We start from the raw sequence: 18217 nt of genomic DNA, 5'->3' as shown, positions 1-18217 counted from the left end.
ACCTTCGCTGAGGTTTTATCTAATCTCTAGTGTCATGTTTCTTCCATATCAAGGAAGAATCTTGGTTCTCAAGGACAAAGGAGATGATAGATTTAATATCTCAGAATTATTCATTTGTTTTCTTCCATTTTATACAGTCTCTGAATGGCAATAGTAAGACTTATACCAATACAACCAATGAAATTATTCCCCCTCTCCATTTTAAACAGTTGATTAGCGTTCTTTCTTAGCCCTCATTAGTCTTTGTTCTAGGGGACCCATGTGCTCAATGCTCACCAGCAGTCCTTATACTAGTGAATATCTGACTAGTTATTTTATCTGAATCTCATTTTCTAAAAGATTTTTCAGGCAGGGCTCATGAGAATAATATTCCCAGAGTTCTATAGGTGCCTATTACACTTGAAAGTCATGCTATAGAATCTTGTTCACACTTGTTTCCATGAAGATCTTAAATATCTTAGTCCATATTTTTTGCATACAGCATTACTGTTAAAAGTATATCAATCAAATTTCTTTTCCTTTTAAACAATGAGCTTATTTTTTCTAGATATTCAAAGGATATTTTCTTTTTTTAAGAAAAAAATGGTTAAGTGATTGTACTAGAGTATCTCTTGGTATTGGTCATTCTGGGTCAATATTCTCAGGATAGATGTTATGCTCTTTCAATATTTAGTTAAAAATTTTTTTTTCTTTGAGGCAAAGTCTCACTCTATAGCCCAGGCTGGAGTGCAGTGGTACAATCTTGGCTCACTGTAACCTCTGCCTCCCGGGTTCAAGGATTCTTCTGCCTCAGCCTCCTGAGTAGCTGGGATTACAGGAGCACTTCACTACGCCCAGCTAATTTTTGTATTTTTAGTAGAGATGGGGTTTCGTCATGCTGGCCAGGCTGGTCTCAAACTCCTGACCTCAGGTGATCCACCCACCTGGGCTTCCCAAAGTGGTGTGATTACCAGCGTGAGACATTGTGCCCAGTCACTCCTTTTTTGCTTTTAATTTTTAAATATTTGATATTTTACATTTTTTATTTGGAAATAATTTCATATTGTCAGAAAAAGTTGTAAAAAATAGGGCAAAGAATTTCTAACTACTGTTTACCTATTTCTCAAATGTTAGTATCTTACATGTTTATAGTACGATTCTCAAAATCAGGAAATTAACACTGATATAACCCTATTGTCTAAAGTACAGACCTCACTCAAATTTGATCAGTTGTTCCATGACGGTTTTCTTCATCAGAATTCAGTCCAACATCACACGTGGCATTTAGTTATCTCTCTCCTTAGTTTCCTTTAACTCCTTTAACTCCAAGCAGTTGCTCCATCTTTCCTTGTGGTCCATATTTTTGAAAAGTGTTGGGCAGTTCTTCTGTAGACTGTTCCCCACTTTGGGTTTATTGACATTTCCTCATAAGTAAACATCAGACAGGATTTCTCAACTTTGGCACTATTGACATTTTGGGCCAGATAATTCTCTGTTGTAGGAAGCTGTCTCTGCATTGTGTTTATTGTATGTTTGACAGCATCCTTGGCCTTCACTCACTCAGTGCTAGTAGTATTTTTCCAGTCTTGACAATCAAAAAGTCTCCAAACATTTTCAGATGTCTCCTGAGTGTGAGAGGAAATGAATACCAGCTGAGAACCACTAATTTAAGTTACGTATTTTTGGCAAGAAATATATTTGACTGATTGGATGAGGTCCACTCACATTACGGAGGGCAACGTGCTTTATTCAAAGCCCACTGATTGAAACGTTCATCTCATCCAAAAATGCCCCTACAGAAACATCCAGAATAATGTTTGACCAAATACCTAGGAATCATGGTCCAGGCACGTTGACACATAAACTTCACTCTATTTCAGGTTTGTGTGACTTAGAGCCAAAATCATTCCTGATACATAGTACTATTTGAAATCTATGAAATTACTTTGATGTTCCAAATATTTGTCATCCTAGTTCACCTGAGCCACAACCACACTTCCCTGATCTGTTTTTACTTATTCTTCATCACCTACATTCTCAACCAAGATCAATGATTATGAAAATCTTACCTCTCTATTGTATAACAAAGGCCCTAGGAAAGACTTATAAATATTGACATAGCTCTAGACAGAGGTCTAGAGCTCACTTTTATTCAAATGTTGGCTGTGGTATAGACCTGTGACATCTAATATGATATCTACTAGCCACTTGTGGCAACTGAGCATTTTAAATGTGGCTAGTTTGAATTGAAGTGGACTGTAAATGTAAAATACACAATGAATTTTGAGCTGTTAATACAACAAAAAAAAAGTAAACCATTGCAATAATTTTTTATGTTGATTTTATGTTAAAATGATACTATTTTGGATATATAGGATCAAATATTATAAAACATGAAATATTAAAATTAATTTCACTTTATTCTTTTTACTTTTTTAACATGGGTGTTAGAAAATTTAAAATTACATGTGTGAATTGCATTTGTGGCACACATTATATTTCTATTGGACAGTTTTGGTATATACATAGAAATAAGTTTTTGTCATTAATCTGTCAACATTATATGTACATTTTATTGGCTTTTATGATTTTATTTAAAAATAGAAGTTTATTTTTTTTAAAGGGCTAGCTGGAGCATTGTTAGCAGTTCAGAAAAACAAACATTACAATAAAAAATCAAATGGGTAAGGAAAGGGTTATAAGAACAGAGACTGGACTCAGCACTTTGTGTCCAAGGAGTTTAGAGATTTTCCCAGCTCACTGAATTGTGGGAACTCAGCTTTTCCAGAGAATAAATACGCTATTTTTAACAATTTTATTATACAATTTGTCACAGGCTGTCTCATGAGAGTATCAACAATCAGTTTCAAATAGAATCCAACCACAAACACTTCTCCACATGGGACTCGGAACATCTGGCCTGCTGGAGTGCCCTCCGCCTCAGGCGGTGCCGCCGGTCTTCCTTTGATTCTCACTCTCCTCGAAGGCTTTGTCATACTTCCCATACTGGAAATAAAAAGGGAGGAACCCGTCTTTCAGAGGCCAGCCTTCAGCAGGTCTGAGTCCTCGGCTTCTATTCTCCCTGACTTAGGACGGCAGGCCCTTCCAATGGAGGCACGTGCTGCCTTCTATAGATACCGCTGACTTGATGATTTATGTGACATTTTCCCTAATGGTCGAGATGACCAGCTTTGGTCTAGATAAGAGATCAGCCAACTTCTCCAAGCTGAAGAGATCAGTATATCTGCTCTGAGCAGAACACTTCACACAGGAGGCTCAAATTCGTAACAGGCATAGGGCTGCTGTGTTTCGTACACCTTCACATGAGGCAGAAAAGGCTCGTGACTGGAAAAATGAAGCAGTTAATGTGCTCCTTCAGCCAGGGGCACCAAAGCAGTGAAGGACACTGAAAGAGGGACATCTAGGGGAACATGGGAATTATGTAAACAGACTTCAGGTGTCTTACTTCCCTTTCAGCAATATCACCCTGAAAACTTAGAAACTGAACATTAAAATCTCACCAATGTTGTTGGCTACTTAAAAAAGCCCCACAGAACCAGGCTGGGTGGCTCAGAACTCAGTTAAAGGTGTGGTTGGGAGGTTGAGGCAGGAGGAGGATTGTTTAGCCTGGGAAGTTGAGGCTGCAGTTAGCAAAGATCATGCCACTGTACTTCAACCTGGGCAGCAGAAAAGGGCCCAGCGTGGTGGCTCATGCCTGTAATACCAGCACTTTGGAGCCAAGTTGAATGGATCACGTGAGGTCAGGAGATCAATCAAGACTAGTCTGGCTGACCCTGTCTCTACTCAAAAAAAAAAAAAAAAAAAAAAAAAAAAATGAGCTGAGTGTGGTGGTGCACACCTGTAATCCAAGCTACTCAGCAGGCTGAGGCAGGAGAATCACTTGACCCCAGGAGGTGGAGGTTGTAGTGAGCCGAGATCACACTATTGTAATCCAGCCTGGGTGACAGAGCAAGACCCTATCTCAAGAAAAAAAAAGAAAAAAGAAAAAGGAAATGGCCCATGATATATCTCTTCCTAATGAAAGAAATCTTTAAGGAAGCAAAAACTGTCCCTAAATCATATTTTCCAAGTACAGATCTCAGTACCAGTGTGTCTTCAAGTGAGAAATGTGGAAGAGTCTGGCATTGTGACATGGTAAAAGCCCCATAAATCTGCATACCTCAACCATACCTCGGTTTTCTGTTGAAACTGCTCTCTGTAACCCTGACGTGACAGGCAAGCAGTCCAAACCCATGCCATCTTGGCCTCTGCGACTTGTAATAAGTAATTAAGGTCTGCAATTTCCACCCTACCCAGACAATGTATAAACTAACACTTATCTTGACTTCTGTGAACCACTTACGTAACAATCGGAATCTCCGAAGCCCCTCACCCTCATCTCCACTCAGGAGGTGATTTACGGAATGTCCAAAGTCCACTGGCCCTCGGAATGTCTGAAGCCCCTCACCCCCACCCCCCGTCCCTTACCCTCACCCCCGAGGTGGTTTACAGGCATAAAAGCTCTTGATGGCCTCCTTTCGGGGCCATAGGTTGGAGAGACGTGAGTCCTCCGTGGCCGCCGGCAATAAAGACCCTGAAATTTGGCGTACTTTTGTCTTGGTGTTGACTTTCTATGCTTACTCCAGTACAACAGCATGACACTTTGGCTCACCTGTATTTGGTAGGTAGACACACTCTCACTCCTGTGATTCAGATGGGTATACACACACTTAGGTGTGTTCTCAGCAATGATAACAAGACTCACAAGAAAGCATCTGCCTCAGTGGAAAACAGATTTCGTCTTTAATGGAAAGACTCATCAAAGTATTTGAAAATATTTAAGCAGAATTGATATAAATAAAAATTTACCAGAAGATTAAGTATATTTGAATGAATATGTGCCATTCCATCCTAAATATTAATGCCCTTTTTGCTTTTTGCCACACTCACAATTACATAAAATAAGTGACAGAGAAGATAGTGAGAGTTTCAACTTGTTAGGTTCAATTTAGAGTCACTGCTACCATAATTAACTAACATCTTTTGACTGCAATGACAATGTAACATCTAGCATATGTACATTTTCCATATGCAAGGCACAATTTTGCTTTCCAGGCTTTTAGGGGGAATACTATATACTTTTATGTAGCTTTCATAATATTCCTTTCTATGAATATGTGATGGATAAATTAATGAATGAAAGGGAAGCAATAATACAGGAAGATAAAGAAACTAAATGCAGTTTTGCAAAAGCAAAATAGTGACTGGGTGCAGTGGCTTACTCCTGTAATCTCAGCACTTTGGGAGGCCAAGGCAGGTGAATCACCCTACGTCAGGAGTTCAAGACCATCCAGCTTGATCAACATGGTGAAACCCTTTCTCTACTAAAATACAAAAATTAGCTGGATGGTGCATGCCTGTAATCCCAGCTACTTGGGAGGCTGAGGCAGGAGAATTGCTTGAACCTGCGAGGCACAGGTTGCAGGGAGCCAAGATCATGCCATTGCACTCCAGCCTGGGTAACAAGAATGAAACTCCATCTTAAAAAAGAAAAAAAAAAAGCAAAATAGTATTTACATTGGAAGTTCTCACAATATGCCTTTTAATACCTCAGAAGAATTTATGTGACTTGCTGAAAAGGTTTGCCTACCTTTTCTAGTTGGCAAAACAGTCTCCCACATCAATAGAGGTGACAGCCATTTTGTTTGTTTTCCTTTGACATGGGAGAAGCCTGTGTGATGGGCCCTCAGCTGGGAGGGAGATAGCACTAACACACTACAGGACTACGATGGAGTTCTCCCTCTCAATAATGATGTCGGATGAACGAGTAGATGAAATATTTACATGTTCTTTTTTTTAAGAACCAAATTATTAACACTCTGCAATTCCTCTTTCAACAGTTCATGGTGTTTTGCTTGTGCTGAAATCCCCCCTCACTGTAGATAGACAATATTTCAAAAGTTAATTTAGTGTATTGTTAGAGAGCATGAATATCTTTTGCCATAAAAACTGTTCTAGGCCGGCCGCGGTGGCTCACGCCTGTAATCCCAGCACTTTGGGAGACCGAGGCGGGTAGATCACGAGGTCAAGAGATCGAGACCATCCTGGTCAACATGGTGAAACCCCGTCTCTACTAAAAATACAAAAAATTAGCTGGGCACGGTAGCGCGTGCCTGTAATCCCAGCTACTCAGGAGGCTGAGGCAGGAGAATTGCCTGAACCCAGGAGGCAGAGGTTGTGGTGAGCCGAGATTGCACCATTGCACTCCAGCCTGGGTAACAAGAGTGAAACTTCGTCTCAAAAAAAACAAAAAAACAAAAAAAAACTGTTCTAAAAGATGGTTGGGTTCCCACGCTCATCTAAAAATGTATTCATATACTGTGGCTGAAACACCTCATGTTTGCAATGATAGGTAGTTGAAAATAATATTAGTGATTGAAAGAGAAAAATAATAAAGTAAAAAAAGAAATATTTCCACTTGAAAGCATAGGGAGAAGCTTTAACTAGAAAAATGTGAGGAGATATAATCTTATATGTATTTTCAAGCATTTTAGAGGTTGATCATACCGATTTTATTACGTTTATTTTCAGTTAAAATGGTTTTTCTTTTATTTAGCTAAGGATAATTTGATCTATTCATTATTTAGAATGTAAACTTCATGAGCCAAGAGACTTGTCAAATTTATTTGCCATTATGTCCCCAGCACCCAGAACTGTATCTTAAATAGAGAGGAGGTCAATAAATATTAGGCTGGTGCAAAAGTAATTGTGGTTTTTGCCAATACTTTTAATATTTATGGCATTCATTCATTAATTCAGCAAATATTTATTAAGCATCTGCCATGTGCCTACCACTATAAAGAAATTGGGAAATAGAAAAAAAGAAGTTGAGCAAAACTGAAAAAGTCTCCACTTTCATGGAATAAACCTTCATATGGGGGAGAGAGAAACTCATAGAAGAATCATGTGAATGTGTGTGAACACGATTTAAAGTTCATAAGTTCTCAAAAGAGTGTTACTTTACCATGACTGGTGCACATTTTGGGCCAAAGATTTTAATGAAATTGAGAAAGAAATATCATGCTTCAGGGGAAACCAACAGGCTAAGGAGCAAGAAGGAAGGAGGTCATAAGAGTGTGTGCATGCAGAAGAGAATGAACTCTCCAGGCAGGCAGTGAGCCAAGCTAAGAGAAAAGAAAGCGGCGACGAAGTGCGGAGCACAGCCACATCCAACATCCCTAGGTGGGCTGGGGAGAAAGGAAGTAGAGAGGACATGTCCTCCCCACATGCAGCAATGCAGTCCTGAGTGGGTCAGTGAGAATGGGGTGAGGGTGGGGTGTGGGGAGGCAGAACACAACTTCATCCAAATATACAGGATGTTTCATGATTTAGAAAATTCCCATGCTGATTAAAAAAAACCAGCGAAACCCAAAATCATGTGCTTTGCAGCAGCATGGACTGAGCTGGAGGCCATTATCCTTAAAGAACTAATGCAGAAACCGAAATCCAAATACCGCATGTTCTCGCTTTTAAGTGGGAGCTAAACATTAAGTACACATTGACATAAAAATGGGAACAGCACACACCAGGGCCTACCTGAGGTGGGAGAGTGGGAGGAAGAGGAGGACTGGAAAACTACCTATCAGCTACTGAGGCAGGAGAACAGGGTTTAGAGACAGGGAACATAAGGACTTCCTAGAACTAAAGCAAATGGAAACACTTCCGTTATGACAGGACATATCCTCTCCATTTACACAGGGTATACAACAGTAAATGACTTTGTGACTTTACTTCAGCCTCTTCATTTACACAGAGCATACACCAAGTAACCAATGGAAACCTTCAGGGGATATTTAAACCCCAGAAAATGCTGTAACAGGGCTCTTGAGCTCCTATACTTGGGCCCACTCCCACCCTAAGGAGCTACTCTCATGTTCAATAAATCTCTGCTTTGTTGCTTCATTCTTTCTTTGCTTTGCACATTTTGTCCAATTCTTTGTTCAAGACATCAGCAACCCAGACACATTTCACCGGTAACACTACTATGCACATTACCTGGGTGTCGACATAATCTATACACCAAACCTCGGTGACACACAGTACCCATGTAACAAAGCTGCACATTTGCCCTCAGAACCTCAAATAAAAATTAGAAGGAAAAAAATACTTCCCATGTTGACTCTTTCTGAAAGGTTAATTGTATGATTTAGACAAGTAGCTTTGGATTTAATAAAATCTTTTTTTTTCTTTTTGAGACAGAGTGTTGTTCTGTCGCCAGGCACCAGGCTGGAGTGCAGTGGTGCAATCACAGCTCACTGCAACCTCCACCTCCCAGGTTCAAGCAATACTCCTGCCTCAGCCTCCCAAGTAGCTGGAACTACAGGCGCGCACCACCACACCCAGCTAACTTTTTTTTTTTTTAGTGGAGACCAGGTTTCACCATGTTGGCCAGGATGGTCTTGATCTCTTGACCTCATGCTCTGTCTGCCTCGGCCTCCCAAAGTGCTGGGATTACAGGCATGAGCCACTGTGCCCAGCCATAAAATCATTTTTTATAATTGTTCTAGCAGACTATGGAAGGAAAAATTTAAGGATATAATTGACCACTTTATTAATTCAAGAGTAAGTTAAGCCAGCCAACTGGAACAACCTTTTTGCCATTGCAGAGTATTTCCTCCCTCTTGTGATCTCCAGTCCTTTAAAACCCCATCCTTAGCTCTGCCTTGCCTGCTGCTCTGTTCACACAGCTTGGGCAAGTCCCTCTCTCTGTGATATCATCATCAGTTCTCCTGTCTCTCCCACCCTACTTCCCCATGAATCTGTAATAATGGCCTTGAGCCACAAAGGCTAACACTAGTCCATGCCACAGAGAGAAATGGAGAATTTTCCCGATGGCATGAAAGGAAGCTACATTTTTCCAGTAGTGGGGAAGGAATTAACAGTGACCTCTCAGGGCCTGACATCTGGGACTTTGGATGAGTAGGGTGGATATAGTCCAAATTGGCATCTTGGAATTTTATTTTGTTCTTTTGCTTTTCTCAAATTTTAACCCAAGTGTCGTGGTACTTAAGGGATAGGACATATTTTTAAGGAAGGCAGAAGGACACGGCCTTATGTTGCAAAAGAGTTATAAAAATATCTCCAGCACTTCCTGATCAGACGCATCACAGATGAGATCTGCCTGCTTGCAAGTGAGGTTAAAGTTCAAGGAAACAAGCAGAGAGAGAGCTTTTCTGTTTTCCTTTTTTGTAAATATATACCCATGTGCATACACACACAGGCATGCACACACACACACCATCTTGGGAGCTAAGGATTTTGGACACTTTCTATTTTAAATGACAGCTTAGCCTCAAGAGACTGTCATACACACAGTTTTACATAATAAAATACATTTGATTGTTTTAAATATCCATCCATCAGTCACAAACACATAGAAGTTTTAGAAAACAGTACTGCAGTCAAGAAAGCCTGTACATAACATTTGAATGCAAACAAGGCTTCCCATGTTGAATACGTATCAGAAATGTAAGGAGTAAGGCTAGTAGGCAGCTGAACCCCAACAGTTTAAAAGGGAACAGTAGTAAACTATTTTCATACAAATCTTAAATGAGACGCATGTAAAACTCTGCAGATGCAATTATTTCTCTTTATGGTCCAAAGCACCAGCTGTGTAGGTTCAAAGCCATTTGGAGCTCAGGCAGCAGTTTCCCAGTCTACCTCACCTCTATCAGCTGCCATTCACACCAAGTGCTGAAAGACATGCTTAAGATGCTGCTAACACCACTGCTCTCCTAGTTGAAACTCCAGTCACTGAAAAAATATTTTCAACTTGTGGCCATTTTTGTTTGTAAAACATGAATCTGATCATATTACTTTAATTTTCCTCTGTGACAGAATTTTATTAGAGAGTCTAGAAAACAAGAGGGAGGCAACAGAGAAAGTAATAGCCTGCTTAAAGAACCAACAAGCCATGTGTTATTCAGAATACGTTTCTCAGCAACCAAATCTATCCCCAAAGTGTATCATTTTCGTAGATTTTATTTCTTATCATTTTACTCCCCTGCAATAACTTGTGTTTTTGTTTTTCTCTAACTGGAAATGACTTCAAACGTGTCAGCTCTTCCAGAAGTGAGGGACTTCAGGTTGTCACCCTGATGAGCATTGTGCTTCATTCTGGAGGCTGCATTTTAGAAGAGACACCAAATTGCCTTGCATGCAGGCCAGCTGGGGCCAGTATTCACACCATACGTGGGCAGGGAATTGGAGGGTGTGAAGCTGATGCTTCTTGTGGGAGGAAACAATGCTGCAGTCACAGGGAAGAAAGCAGAACTCCAGTGTTGCTTTGAAAGACAAGGCAGAAGGTACAACTGTAGTTTTCATACAGTCATTCCTCAATCAAATTTTCATCTGTGACATATTCTACTATGTGTCATTTTAATCTTTATCAATTGTCAGTTTCTAATTTTTCACAAGAAAATTGTGAGCAGTTTGCCTCACATATCTGACTGCTTCAAAGCCAAACACCAAAGTCGATCATTTGAGTTCCTGCTTTCCATCTGTCCTGAGAAGGTTGGAGGGTGGAGAGACAAGAGAGATTAAAGAGGTTTAGAAAACCACAAGAATGGGGCAAAGTTTAAGAATTGTCCTTGAAAAATAAGCTTCTACAGAAATGCATGCTAAAAAGCTCTGGTGGGTGTGCTTATAAACCAGGATTAAGATCTAATGAAGCCAACTCTAGAAGAAACTTCCCATCTACTCTAAAATGTTCTCCCTAAAAAATTAAAGATGGTAGGGCCCTCGAATCTCAGCAGCATACATCTGTGCAAAATCCCACTATGATTTTGCCTATTGGAAGCAGCTAACATTGGCTTACTTTAGCCTCATGATAATCCATTTCTCTTAACTGTCCCATTAAGTAAATGGTATGTGTCACAAGCAGCCACAATTTTTCTATAAACAAAACAATATAAGTGCCTCATTCTCATACAGACTTAAAATTTATTTCTTAATACATGAACACTATCAACTTAAAAATAACCATTTTTCCCAAAGAGCAGAAGTATCTAAATGCCCAGTGTCTCTTTAGGCAGCTGGAGGTCTCTGTTCTTTCCTCTTTCCTTCGGGAAAAATTAGGAGTATGACTTTGACTTGTCTGAAAGAGTGCTGCCTCCAGGAAAGGGCCATCTGAAATGCAGTTTGCCTGACAAACCTACTCTTCATGTGTTTAAATAAGCATGAGGCCATTAGCCTGAGGTCGTACCCATACATTGATATCCTACCTAACAAACTGCAACTTGTCTTAGGAGTATAACAAACAGCTGTTTCAGCCAATCACAGGCAGCCAGCTCATCAAACCATGCCCAGATAAGGCAGATGCCCAGCTGTAGCCAATCAGGTGATTCCTCTACTTTGCTTTTGTGTCCAGCCTATAAAAGCTCACAGCTCACACTTCTGAGTGTAGCTCTCTGAACCTCTTCTGGTTCTGAGTGCTGCCCAATTCATCAATCATTCTTTGCTCAAACTCTGCTAATTTTGTCTGTTTTTCTTCTAATACCCACCACAGGTTTCACTCTTCCTTAGACATTTATGTTGGCTCTGCCAGAAAAGTAAGTTCTGTGGGACTCAAGTAATCATTTCATGGAGGTGAAGAAGATGCAAATGTGTTTGTGAAATGGGTGTTCACACTGCAGGACAGTTTATACTTAAGATATAGATAGCGTTGTTTTGGAATATGCACCATCTTAATTAGCTTAGAGATAACTCTTAGTCTGCAAGAAAAAAAAGACCAAGGGTAGTTGTTCATATCAATATTACTTAGGAAAGACTGTTAAAGAGAACATCTAGTTGTGCCCACTTCCTGCCAGAGGGATGGTCCACAGGAACCAGAGCTCAGCCCCTTAAACAGATATTACAGAAAGCTATAATATCTGTTTATATTATAAACAGAGGGTGGGGAGGGAAAAGCAGGCTTGACCATTCAACTGGACAACTTGAGTGAACAAGGACAATTAGAGTTTCATGTTTAAAATAACTAGAATGCTTAGGAAAAGTAGAAGGCTTCTCTCTGCTCTATTTATTGAACAATTATATGCCAGGCACTGCCAGTTTCAGCTTCCACATTGGGGTCCCATCTTTCCTGTACTTGAAAAAATGTCAGCATCTTCCACTGATATCCACCAGAAGTTAATTTCCTAAAAGAAGCAAGTGTTTGGGCATCTTTTCCTAATTGTCTTCGGGGAACCTGTAGGAGTGGAAACCCAGAAGACATGCATTGTAGTCTAGTTCTTCACATAACTAAAAAACCTTGGACCAATCACTGCATCTCTCTGGACCCTGATTTTTCTTCTCTGCAAAGTGAAGGGATTGGAGGTACAGTTCAGCAATTTCCAAACTTTGGAGTTTTGTAAAGGGTCCATAAGTTCACGTGAACTAAGTATTGTCTGTTGACTGTATTAAATAAGACCTGTAAATGTATGTAATGACATTTTTCAAACATGTTATAATTAAGAAAATGCAAATTTATTTGTCTCGAACTTATTCAAATTATGTAATTGGCTCAAAAGATGTTAAAAACATGACTACCATCATGCAGGTGTTCATGAAAACATTCTTCATATTAGAAAATGTTGGGAATGATCTACATGGATAACATTTTTTAAACATTTTGTTTTTAATATTTTGTTGATATTCTTGAAACCCAATGTATACAAGGAAAATATTCTTTTAAGATAAAACTGCTTTCCTTCACTATCACAATCCTTGGCATCCATATTCTAAATCATGATGGGAACTTTGAGACATTAGTGAACTTTCATTTGAAGAGCAGTGTAGGGTTTCTGCCAAGCCATCAACTGGCATTTCTGGCTAATGACATAGATTTGGCAAGACTGGTTGAGGTGAAGTCTAAGATAGAGGAAAATGGCTCATTTCAGGGATCTAATTTCAGTCTAAATGCATTTTATTAGTTCCATGGAAAGAACAAATGGTGACACTTGCTCAACCAAAATAAGACTTGATGGCATAATTATTAACAGAAGAATTTAAATCTCTACACTCAATACACTCAATACAAAGTAGTTCCTATTACTAGAATGTATCATGTCTCAGCAGAAAATAGAATAAAATCCCAGTGGTTCCCCCAAAGATGATGGATTCAAAGATGGGTTTGTTTTGGGAGGCAAGTGGCAACCATGTGACAAATGATGACTTACTGCAATCCAAGAGAGTAGAGAAGACCCATACCAATCTCCCTGATCAGCCACATGTGCTCTTCAGAGATGACATGGATATGAATAGTATGTTTGCATCTATACGATCAAATCACACTTCTGAAATAGACTTTTTTCAAACAAAATTTGTCCATGTGCCTGGTGTGGTTTGAGAACAGTTCAAGACACAACACAGGGTATTTTCATCTGTAAGATTTTTTTTCTAGTGTAAAGAACAAATTGGTGGGTGGATTTCCTTCCCTTTTAGTAGTGTTTCCACAACAGCTCCCAAGTACTTTCCATTTAATGTTACCAGTTCCCATTTCTGTTTGAGATCCAAGTCCGATTTGTGCTAGGAAGTAAAGACAGTTACCAAATAGTCTCCAAGATGAGCAGAAAGATTAGATTCTAACCGCTGCCATTTCCTGGATCTTAACACTAATTCATTCACATTAATACTGAGCCACAGAAATTTCTGCACCATTTAAATTCAAAGCCACAGTAAAGTGAGGGTATTGTCCAACAAAAACAAATACTAATATCTATAAATATCTCCCTATTTTTGTTTATAGTCATCCACATGCTATAAAATGTGGGAATACGTTTTCTCCCCTCTTCTGTAAATGGTATGGCCATCTGAAGAGAAACTTGATTTCCCCCATCAGAAAGTATTAGGTAGTTTTATTTGAAACAGTGCTGAGTCCAATCTAGTAGGATACAATCCTAACCTCTAAGAGCAGCTGTCCCCAACATTTTTGGCACCAGGGAACAGTTTCGTGGAAGACAATTTTTCCATGGACAGTTGGGAGGGGGGCCTCATTTTGAGATGAAACTGTTTTACCTCAGATCATCAGGCAATAGATTCTCAAATGGAATGTGCAACCTAGATCCCTCACATGCACAGTTCACAATGGGATTCACCCTCCTATGAGAATCTAATGCCGCAGCTCATCTGAGAGGAGGCAGAGCTCAGGGATAATGCTCGTGTGCTCACCTCTTGCTATGTGGCTGGGTTCCTAACAGGCCATAGACCGGTGACCATCCATGGCCTGGCCTGGGGACCCCTGTCTAAGAGCTTTTATTCTAAAAGCTGATGTTTTTCAAACTTCAGGAAATTCATTTCAGGTCATTTTTGAGACAATATCATGGAGAATCAGTCTTGATGGCTGCTCTGTTAAATACGGCATTATTCCATTCTAGAAGTTAGGATTTAAGCACAATAGAATGGAAATATTACCGTTACCAGTCACATTGCTGAATAAAGAATGAGGGTGGATTTGTAGTATACTGCAACTAGAGGACTACTTTCAGGTTTCTGAAGAATGGAGGAAAATGTTTGTTTTCTGCTATGCAATGCCTTAACAACCTTCCACTTCCTTTCAGTATACCGATTTAGATGGATACAAAACTTATTTCTTATTTGACTTTCTAAAGCAACTGATTCTTATTGGTACACATAAAATGACTAAGTTAAACATGTTTTCCTTCGACTGTAATTTGCTTCTCATGAAAAAATAATGATGCATATGCCTTTACTGCTACTAAAAACAGTTTCTCTGCCTTTTTGGTACTGTTCCTCTCTGTCAATTAAAATCACAATTTCAGGAAAGCTGAGCTGGCAGAGATTATTTTTAAAAAGGCAATTCTGAATTTAACTAGCTCAGAATTGCACACAAGAGATGAATTACTGGGAAATGAGTTACAAAAATCTCTTTTTTGAAAACGGTGGGAGTATTAAAAAAGCCAACAAAGATATAAACTCCACTTCAGGCACCATCTGGCCTCATCTATACACTATTATCATTGTACAAAATAACTGACTGTAATATTTAAAGAATTAGAAAAACCCTCAGAGGTCTCTCATTACCCATTACTAAAGGAAAGCAGGCAGTCTCACCCAAAAACACAAGAAAACATTCACATGCATTTATATAAGACAGTAATTTTAGGAAGACTTTAGGGAAATTTTAAATGAAGATGATTAGTAACATGGCTAGAAACCACTAAGTCAATGGAAAATCAAAATATCACATAAAATTAGGAACTGTTAATTTACTACAAGGAAACATCTCATATTTCCTCGTACAGTCCCATTAGGAACTCCCATGCTCAAATCCTTGTGGCAAAAAGGAAACGGCTTGATGTTCGTTCGTATTTTTAAAATTCTCATGAACTATCACTTTTCCCCATACCTGAAAATGTAAATTTTAATGCCTTTTTCCCTTGCCTAGCACCAGAGCTTAGGACCTGTCACTGAGAATTATGAATTTCACTTTTCAACGACTATGCCAACAAATTTCAAAGCTATAATAATGAACACAGTTTAGTGCTGACACAAATAATGTAATAGAAAACAAAATTTAGAAACAATACAGTGAAAAGGTAGGTCTTTTCAATAAAAGGTGTTGGGTCCACTAGATATCTATATGCGGGAAAAATGAATCCTGACCCCCTACACCATTAAAAAAACTTAAAAAGAATCAATTCCAGTAAGACCGAAAATCTAAATGTGAAAAGTAAAACAATAGATTCTAGAAGAAAATACATACAAATATTTCACATACAGAAAAGAAAAAGTACTCACTATAAAGGAAAGATTAATAAACTGGACTACATATACTAAAACAGAGTTTTTGTTAATCAAAAGACGCTGGTAGAAGAGAAAGATAACCACACACCATGAGGAAATACATGCCACATACATAACGAGCTCATATTCAAAAAATATATATATATGCAATTGCAAATGAAAAAAAAACCTAGACAACAGAAAAATTGACAAAATACTTGAAGAGGCACTTTGCAAATGGTGGTATCCAAATGGATAATATTGAAAAGGTAATTGAGCTAATTAGTCATAAGGAAATGAAAATTAAGGCTAAGATCCATAAAAAGAATCTTTAAAAGACTGACAATACCATACACAGCAAGCATGTAGAGCAACTGCAACCCTCATGCACTGCTGGTGGGAGTGTAAACTGGTGCAGCTCCTTTAGAAATCAGTCTGACAATCTACCAAAGCTGTACATATGCTTACCCTACAATCCAGCAGTTCTACTCCTAGGTATACATCCAGCAGAATTGTGTATGCATATTCACCAAAAGATGTGTACAAGAATGTCTGCAGCAGCACTATGTACAATAGCCAAGTGACCATCAACAGTAAAATGAACCACAAAATTGTAGTCTACAAACATGAGTTATATACCCAGGAATATGAACAAACTTAGCTATGTGCAAAAGTATGAATGAAAGACAGGCAGAAGACTATAGACTATATGATTCAATTTATATAAAGCTTTAAAATGGGCACAATTAATAAATGTACTATAAAACAAGGATTATGGCTAGGATGGAGAAGGGGGCTTCTGGGTGCTGTCTTTGGGGTGCTTTTTGTTTTGGGTGCTAGTTACATAGATATGTTCACTTTATTCACATTTCTGATGTATATAAAATATATTTTATTAATAATAAAACATATATTTTTAAAGGGAATATGACAATTCTGTTAACTGATGAAACTGCTCCCCCACCAGATAAGAAAAAAAGGAAGTTGGGGTGAATATAAAATAACTGAAATAAGGTAGCTAGTTGATCTTTCCCTTAGTACTGCCAGGCCTTTGGGTGAATATGGAATTAAGCTCCATTCCCCATTCCTCCTTGAAATACTGAGAAGCTGAGACTGTTTAACTTGGTTATAAAGTTAGATTTTTGTTGAATTTCATGGAACTGAGGAGAGGTGATCTAGCCACCATACCAGAAAAAAAGTTAATGAGGAAGAGACTGTGGCTTATGCTGTACTGTGATTAACTCCAGATTTTGAAAATGATCTTCAAACCAAAAAAAATGAGGCAAACATTCCATGATTTGGAGGAAACCAACTCAGAACAATTAATTTTCTCCTGTGGCTGATGAAATAAAAGCTGATGAGACCAGAAAGCATGTGCCACCTCATCAAGGTCACGGCTTCCTAGGGTTTAGCTAACAAAAACCTAAGAATCAAAGAGCACGTAACAGAATTATTAAAATAAGACTCAAAAAAGTGCTCCTCCAGTGATAATAACCCCACAGAAAATCTTCAAATGTATGATGAAAACTTACAGTGATTTTTCTCAACAGGAGGAAAGAAAAGCAAAACTACTGCCTTTCTTTCTCTTCTGTTCTACCCTTATGCATCTAATTGGTTTAGTGACTTTGAGTACCACAATATTCATGGAAAAATAATGCCCAGTTTAAAAACAAAGGCTCTTAATATTATGCATTCTGGTTAAAACTCAATGTGAGAATAGACACATTGATGAAGTTACCAAATCCTTCCCCAGCAACTTAACAGGATTTTAGAGTACTTGCTATTTCAATATTTCAATGAGCTCAGGAAATACCTTACCTTTTATATATGAAAAATAACAGATAAGAAGGTTTGCCTTTTATATTTGGCCTTAAAGAATTTTGAACCATGCTCTAATTATCATAATTATACTCAATTACATGAACTTGAGAGTTCTCAGCATATTAATGGACATAGCATGATAATGAAACAGTTCATTCTCTTAGATTTTGGCCAAATCCATAATATCAAAGATATCCCTATGATTCTCAGAACTCTTGGCTGCATCTTTGCCATTACAGACATACCCCCATCACCCCTGGATATGAGCAAAGGTTTTCCAACTTGAGCTGAAGGCCTTACATCTGAGTTCCGGATTCAAGTTGTTATTGCAAGAGTATGAAATACAAAATTGTAACCAAGCTACTGTTCCCTTCTTGTCCTGTGGCAGACAGAAATCAAAGTCAAGAGTAGCTGCATCAACTGCACTGCATACCTTGGCAACTACCATGGTCTGTCTTGTACCCATTACCTGTTTACTGTTTTCAAGCTCATCAGCCAGTCACTCCAGGATCTGGGCACTCCTAGTCACTACTAGACTAGATTTATGAGTCTAGGTCCTAGGTGACTAAGTCCAGTCACTCCACTCACTCCTAGAAGTCACTGCAGGGACAGGGCAACCTTCTAAGTTATGGGCAGG

The sequence above is a fragment of the Callithrix jacchus genome, chromosome 6, assembly GCF_049354715.1.
Source record: "Callithrix jacchus isolate 240 chromosome 6, calJac240_pri, whole genome shotgun sequence".
Classification (NCBI taxonomy): Eukaryota; Metazoa; Chordata; class Mammalia; order Primates; family Cebidae; genus Callithrix; species Callithrix jacchus.
This window is presented reverse-complemented; position numbering follows the sequence as displayed.